We start from the raw sequence: 6,925 nt of genomic DNA on the forward strand, positions 1-6,925 counted from the left end.
GTGGTTGTGGGCATGGGGGTGTCAGGGAGAGGAGCCAGCTTGTTTTCTATATGGACGTTCTTCCAGCCTTTCCTTCAGGAACAACTCTACTGTGTTCAGGAAAATGTAGATTCTTTGGTAAAGCAATTTAAAGAATTCATTCTCTCAAGACTTCTTCTGACTTTGTTTTTAATACCTTGATAAATGGAATTACCACTCACCAAGCCTTTTGATCCAGAGACCTGGGAAGTGTCCTAGATGTGTCCCCTCCCCTCATCCCTTGCACTTTGCCTGTAATTAATCCCTAGAATCCCACCTCCTCATTATCTCACCATGTGCCTTTTGCCTGTCCTCATAATCTCTAGCCTGGAGGACTGCAGTAGCCTCCTAACTGGTGTCCAGCTCCACTCTGGCTCCCCTCCAGCCCATCCTGCAGAAGACAGCCAGAAAGTTCTTCCTCTAAAGCTGAGCTGATCGCACGTTTAAAATCCTTTAATGGTTAGCACTGACCTTCCAATAAACTTCAAGCTCTAGCTCATCACAAAAGCCCTTCATCACGGGGTCCCTCCCTGCTTTCTTCTCCAGGGTGCCCACCCACCAGCTGCCCGTGGAGAAGGCCTTGCAGAGCCCACCTCCTCTTCTGATCTTTTCACACACGGTGGGTTCCTCTTATCTCCCTCTTTGTCTAATCTCTACCTGTAACTAGTCCCAATCCAGGAGAAAATAGGAGAGGTGGGTAAAGGGACTACCCACACAGGTGAGGTTCAGCTGTAGAGAAACCACTGGGGATGGGGCAGGGGCCGGGTACACAGATGCTGCCCTGGGTCTGGGTAGGGGTGAGGAAGCAGTTTCAGAGGCTGTGATGACGGGGCCACCTGATGGCTCATCTGGCCCTTGGTTAAGGCAAATCCAGCCTGCAGTGGCCAAGCAGGGAGGGTGCCAGGGCAATGAGTAACCCGGTGTCACTCCTTCCTTCCCCCTGCCAGGCCCCACTGGCTGAACCAGCTGGAAGCCAGAGGGCAGAGTGAGGCAGGAAAGGAAGGCTCTGGGGGGGGGGAGAGTCCCTCACATCGAACACACTGCTCATTTCTTAAAACTCAGTCAGCCCACCCGCTCTGGGAGGCTTTCTTGACTGTCCCCACCCTCGGGCTAACTCAGGTGTCCCTTCTCCATGCTCCCAGGGCTCTGTGACTGGCTCAGTTTAGACGCCCAGTGAACGTGTGTTGAGCATGTCCACAAATGTATCGCTTTACATTTCACTGATGGCCCATCTCCCCTCAAACTTGAGCTACACATATTTATAATTTTTTACCTTAGTTAGGCTTTCCCTGATATGTTTTTCCAAAATGAATGATCTGGAAGCTTCCAAGGCCCTCGGTGGTTGAGACTTGCAGGATCTGGAGGGCGAGACTGTGCTTCCTTCACCCAGTGAGGCACCATGCACCACGGCTGCCCCCTCCTCTACCCTGACGGAAGTCATGACATCTTTGAGCACTCGCTCTGTCCTGGCCCTGCTCTCGGGACCGACAGGCTTACCTCATGTCATCAAACATCGTAGGAGGTAGTTACTACCATTCCAGTTTCACACATGAAGAAGGTGAGGCTTGGAGAGGTTTCCGACTATACCCAGTGCCACAAATCCACTGAGCGACAGAGCCAGGGCTGGGACAAGAAACTGCATGCATTAAACATGCTGTGGAGCCTACAACCTTCCCCATATAAACAACACAAGACACCGATACAAAACTACTGCAGAGGATGGGTGTAAAATAGTTTCTAAGCTTTACAGTTCTAAAGTTCCGGTTGCGTTTCTCTGAAGCTAACTTCATTTCTTTTTGTGCATCCCCTTCCTTTGCTGGTGCCTAAAGCACCCCCTGATGTACCTGTTGGGTCACCGGACCCTGGGGTGAGAGGGCTGGAATCTGGGCTCAGCACCCTCTTGCTTCACCAGCAGGCCCACTGCCAGGCTGGTCCATGCACGTTGGGCTTTGCTTTCCCTTCTGCAGCTGCTGCCCAGGCCCCACCCAGGGCTGCTTCTACTGTGCTAGCCAGTGAGAGCACCCTGGTCATTCGCAGCACTCAGATCATTGCATCTCCCACCTTTCCCCGTCACCAGCTGGTCCTGGAGGCGGAAAGGGAAAAAGCCCAATATGCAAGAAAGGTCCCAAGTGCTAGGCCAGACCTGGGATAGGAACCGCCTTGGTTGGAGCTTCAGGAGGGAAGTGATCACTGCCAGCGGCGCGGCTCTGCAGGCTCTGGGAAGAGGCAGTGTCTGAGTTGGTGCAGAAAGTGGAGGGGATTCCGGAGGGAAGAAGTGAAGGCCAAGGCCCAGGGAAGGTGGACTCACAAGGTGTGGGGAAGAGAGGGGCAGCAAGGATGAGCTAATGACGATGCATGTGGCCCTAGTCACCTGGGGTCCCCCACAGCCTGTCTGAAATCGGCCACTGTCCCTGCATTTTAAGTGTCTTGGTTTTGACTTACATTTTTTTTTCTTTCTAAATATTTGATGCCTGCTTTCTTAAATGCTCTCTTAAGGCAGAACAAATCCTGTCTCCTGTCCTCCTGTGGCTCACAATTGATTTCAGGATGAACAAAGTAATTAGGATGATTGCTCTGGACTGGGGCCGCTGCCCACACCCCGAGTGGTCACACTGTCCTCAGCATCTCCATTTACCCTGCAAGGCTTCTCCAGCCTGAATCGTAACCAGTGGCTTCTGGGCAGGTGGGGCGGAAGGGCTGGTGGGGATGCTGTGTCCTGTCCATCCCATGGGTCAGTTCTCTCAGGGAGCATGTGCGTGGTGCCTCTGTGACACACAGCAGATGAGCACGTCAGGCTGCCACAGTGAGGGAGCTGTGTTTTTCCTCTCATCGTTCCGTTTGTCTTTGGCTAGCTAGGAGATACGCAGCCATTCTGGTTCTACAAATGCCCCCTACTTCTGAGAATCAGGGTGAGGAGGTGGCCTGAGGCATGGTCCTCTAGGAGGCAGAACACAAGCTCCTGGGCAGAACCTCTCTCCAGGCTCAGGGTGTGGGTTTGTACCTTGTTTCCTCTCACGGTATTNACTGGGGACGTTCTCATGGGGTATAGATCTCATCTTGGAAACTACAAGGAGCATTATGGCCAGCGACAAGGGCATGCGTGTTTAAGTGCGGAATTCCAGGCAGAGCAATAGTAAACGGAGCTCCTGCTACTCCCTCACTGCTCCAGAATTTCTCAGGCTTGGGACATCCCACCCACAGCACAACCTCCTCCACATTCATCCTACACCCTGCAGTTACTCCTGCTCTGCAGATGTTTTTGCAACAACCCTCCAGAGCCATGTCTTCCGGGCCCAGTGCCCCTTATCTTCAAAGATCAGCTTACATGCTGCCTGTTCTCCTGAACCCCTCTGCTTCCTGAAGCCCTCGCAGATCCCTGCCTCAAGGGCTATCTGCCGGGACTCCCAGAGGGCACACCTTACCTGGCTCCCTTTATCTCTTAGCAGCTTCGATGCCAGGGGAATTGCTAGTGAAATATGTCACCTCTGAGAAGTGAGAAAATTCCCGCAGAAGGCATTTGCCAGAAAGACAGCAAAAGGTGTTGTTTTTGCTTCGCAGGTGTTTAAATTTTTATGAGACACAAACTTGTGGAAATTGCAGACTTTCAGATAGCGTTTGATTATCCAGAGTCATGTCACTTTCCCAGCCAAGTCGCTGGAGGTGAGTGTGGTGTGTGTTTGGTGTTGTGTGCTTGATGGTACTGGTGTTCTGATGGAAGAGATAGCAGGCGCCCCTGGGTCCAGCACGGCCCCTGCAGGGAGATGGGCACCGAAAAAGCCCTTCAGCTCCCAGAGGTCAGCTTCTCCTTGAAATGTGTACAGGCCTGCCCTGGCGATAGTGCAGGTTCAGCTTCAGACCACCTCAATAAGGTGAGTTTCCCAGCAAAATGAGTTGTGATCGTTTTGCTGGTGGAAGGTCTTGACTTCGTGTTGTAAAAAACATGCAACATCTGTGAAGCACAATAAAGCGCGGCACAATAAAACGAGACGTGTCTGTATTTGTTCTTCTGTAAGCCTGAATTTTTTCAGCTCTGTGTACTTCCCACTTATGCTGTTTTCCAAAATGCTCAGGGTGAGGGCGTGCTGAGTAAATAAAGTTCTCTCTGGCCAGCGGAGTTATTTTGGGGTCTCCTCCTTCTTCCCTCAAACCTAACACAGCAACCATATTCTAGAACTACAGAATCAGTACCAAGCTGGGTTCTATGCTTCCCGTGACAATTCCTTTCCTCCTCCTCTTTATTCCTTCCTTCCATCAGTATATACGGAGTATATGCTCGTACCACGTGCCAAGCACTGAGTAGGGCGAGGGATACGGGGTGAGCACGAAGCCATCTTGGGTCTTTGGTCTGGTGGGGCAGGCAGAGCCCTCAAGCTCTCAATCCAAGGCTGCGTTTCAGCCCAACGATGATTGACCTGAAGAAGACAGACTTCCTTGGGACCAGTGATTCTTCACCTTGACTGTCCACGAGATCACCTGGGGAGCTTTTACATATGTTTGTACTTGGCCTCACCTGAGAGCAACTGAATCAGACCCTGGGAGGGCGCAGACTGTGTTCCAACACAGACCCGGGGTAGGAAGCCCGCCCTGGGCTGCCCTCAGGAGCCTTTCGACAATCTGTTCTCATGTCCTGTCTCCTGTAACCCACCTTGGTTAGTTCCCATGACTGACAGGGACAAGACAGGGAAGACAACGCTCCTGAAGCAGGGGGCTTGCAGACTGAAGACATAACCCCCCAAATCCCATGGGAGTCATCCCTAATTCCCAGAATAAAGAAGTAGTTTCACATGTTGATACACAATGCACATCTGTAACATAACATGATCCCCAGAAACGACTTACAGGGGGCGTGCTTTGCATGGCACTACCCACAGCGAGGCATGTGTGCCCATGTATAGCCTTGCTCCTCCACAATCTGCAAATAGGGATTTCCACTCCTGGAGGTAAGACATCGCTAGGTAACAGTGAGTTAAGCAGTCTGAGTGAAGGATGACAAATGGAGGTGGGAGCTGTGGCCATAGCAGCGCTGATGCTGGGTCCAAAGTGGGTGGGCTATTATTTAGCTCTCAACTATTGTGGCCAAGCAGACGTTGAGGGCTTATGTTGACATCTTCACATTTTTTTTTTGCATTTTTTGCATGTGAAATCTCCTGATTTTTCAATGTAGAAAGTGAATCAATTTTTTAAAATATTAAAAACAAAAAGCCCATTTGGTAATGCAAGTCAGGCATGCCAACTGATCAGATTCGGTGTCCGGACCAAAAGGACAGCAAGTGCATTGGCCAAGCAGGGCCCTGTCCACACACAGACCCTCCGGGAAGGAGCACCACCGCCAGCTTCTGCTGGGCCCCAGGTTAGATTAGTGATGTTAGAGGCAGGAAAGTCCTATAGCTGGCGGCCCTCTGCTGCCTGCTGTGAAATTCAAACATAGAGCTCATAAAGACCTGTGACATGAAAACATCTCTCCCTGACTCAGAATTGACTTCTAATGGCTGCTGATGAATTTTCCACAAGACAATTAAATAATAAGCTATAACAAGAAAAGTGCCTAGAATTCAGCATTTGAATTTACTAATTATTTTTCCTCACCTAAATGATTAGTCTACGGTGTTGCCAGGTAACAGAACAGTCATAATCTAGCCAGAAATGCATTCCTTTATTTAAAAACGGAACCATTATTTGAGGTGGGCACTGTGACCCAGAAGGAATGGCAAGTCCTTGCCCTCAAGGTCCATGCTCTCCCAGGGAAGAGTAAATTGTCAGTTAAAATGCCCCAATTATGTGCTGGCTGGGAGGGAGGCAAGCTAACTCTGGTGGTACAGGAAGGCATCCCCCACTTTTCTTTCTGCTTCCCAGATTATTTTCATCTAAAGCTCACACAGAACACTGTAAGAAAATCCATGAATGACGATGCTATAAAAAAATAATTCTGCAATTTCCACAGCAAATAAACAGCATGCAGAGAGAGAGAGCCACCTCTCTGCCCTTTTGCTTTCTGACCACAGGCAAGACAAGTAGAGGGAGGGTGGAGGTGAGCCTCACAGACCCGAGTCTGTGCTGCGTGCTGCTGTAGCTTTTTGAGGACTCCCATGGATCATCTTGGGGACCTTGAAGCATAGGGTGAGATAAGGACCCATTGAGAACCAGAGACAACTTGGAACCAGCAGGAAAGATGAGAATACCTGTCTCTGGTGAGTGGGGCTTGATTCAGGCTAAAGACTGTGTCCTCCAACAGGGTCTGGGTGGCTCTGGGACCCATCCTTCCCACCCCCAATCGCTGCCTCCTCCATCCAGGATGGCTTCTGTCCTCCTCCTGGGTTACTCCCACATTTGAGCCTTTCCTCATGGGATCGCAGAGGCCACGCCTCCTCTGCACATCCCCCAAAGCCATCGACCTCTGACGCCAGCTTTGGGTCCCAGGGTCTTCTCCTCCAGGAAGCCCTCCCTTCCTCTCTACTTCAGTCCCCTCTGCAAGCTCCTGCACACAAGCGTGTATTGAGTGCCTAGCACATACCAGCTGTTTTGTCTATAAATGAGCCTCTTTAATTCTCACCACAACCCACATGGAAGGTCTCCATTATGGATGAGAACACAGAGGGTCAGAGATGTGCACACGAGATGTGGGGCCACCTGGCTACCAAGTGGTAGGTCTGGAGCCTGGCCTCGTAGTGCTTTCCCCCTTCTGCTTCTTGCAGACCATCACCATGCTACTGGGGAGGTGACGAGGGCCATGTGTCAGGGAGCTGTCACAGGGCAGGTAACAGGTGAGCGGGTCTGAAGGAAGAATGGGAGCGAGTCAGACAAAGAGGGTGCTGGTGGTTGTGGGCATGGGGGTGTCAGGGAGAGGAGCCAGCTTGTTTTCTATATGGACGTTCTTCCAGCCTTTCCTTCAGGAACAACTCTACTGTGT

This window comes from Hipposideros armiger, unplaced genomic scaffold (genome assembly GCF_001890085.2).
Source record: "Hipposideros armiger isolate ML-2016 unplaced genomic scaffold, ASM189008v1 scaffold_96, whole genome shotgun sequence".
Classification (NCBI taxonomy): domain Eukaryota; kingdom Metazoa; phylum Chordata; class Mammalia; order Chiroptera; family Hipposideridae; genus Hipposideros; species Hipposideros armiger.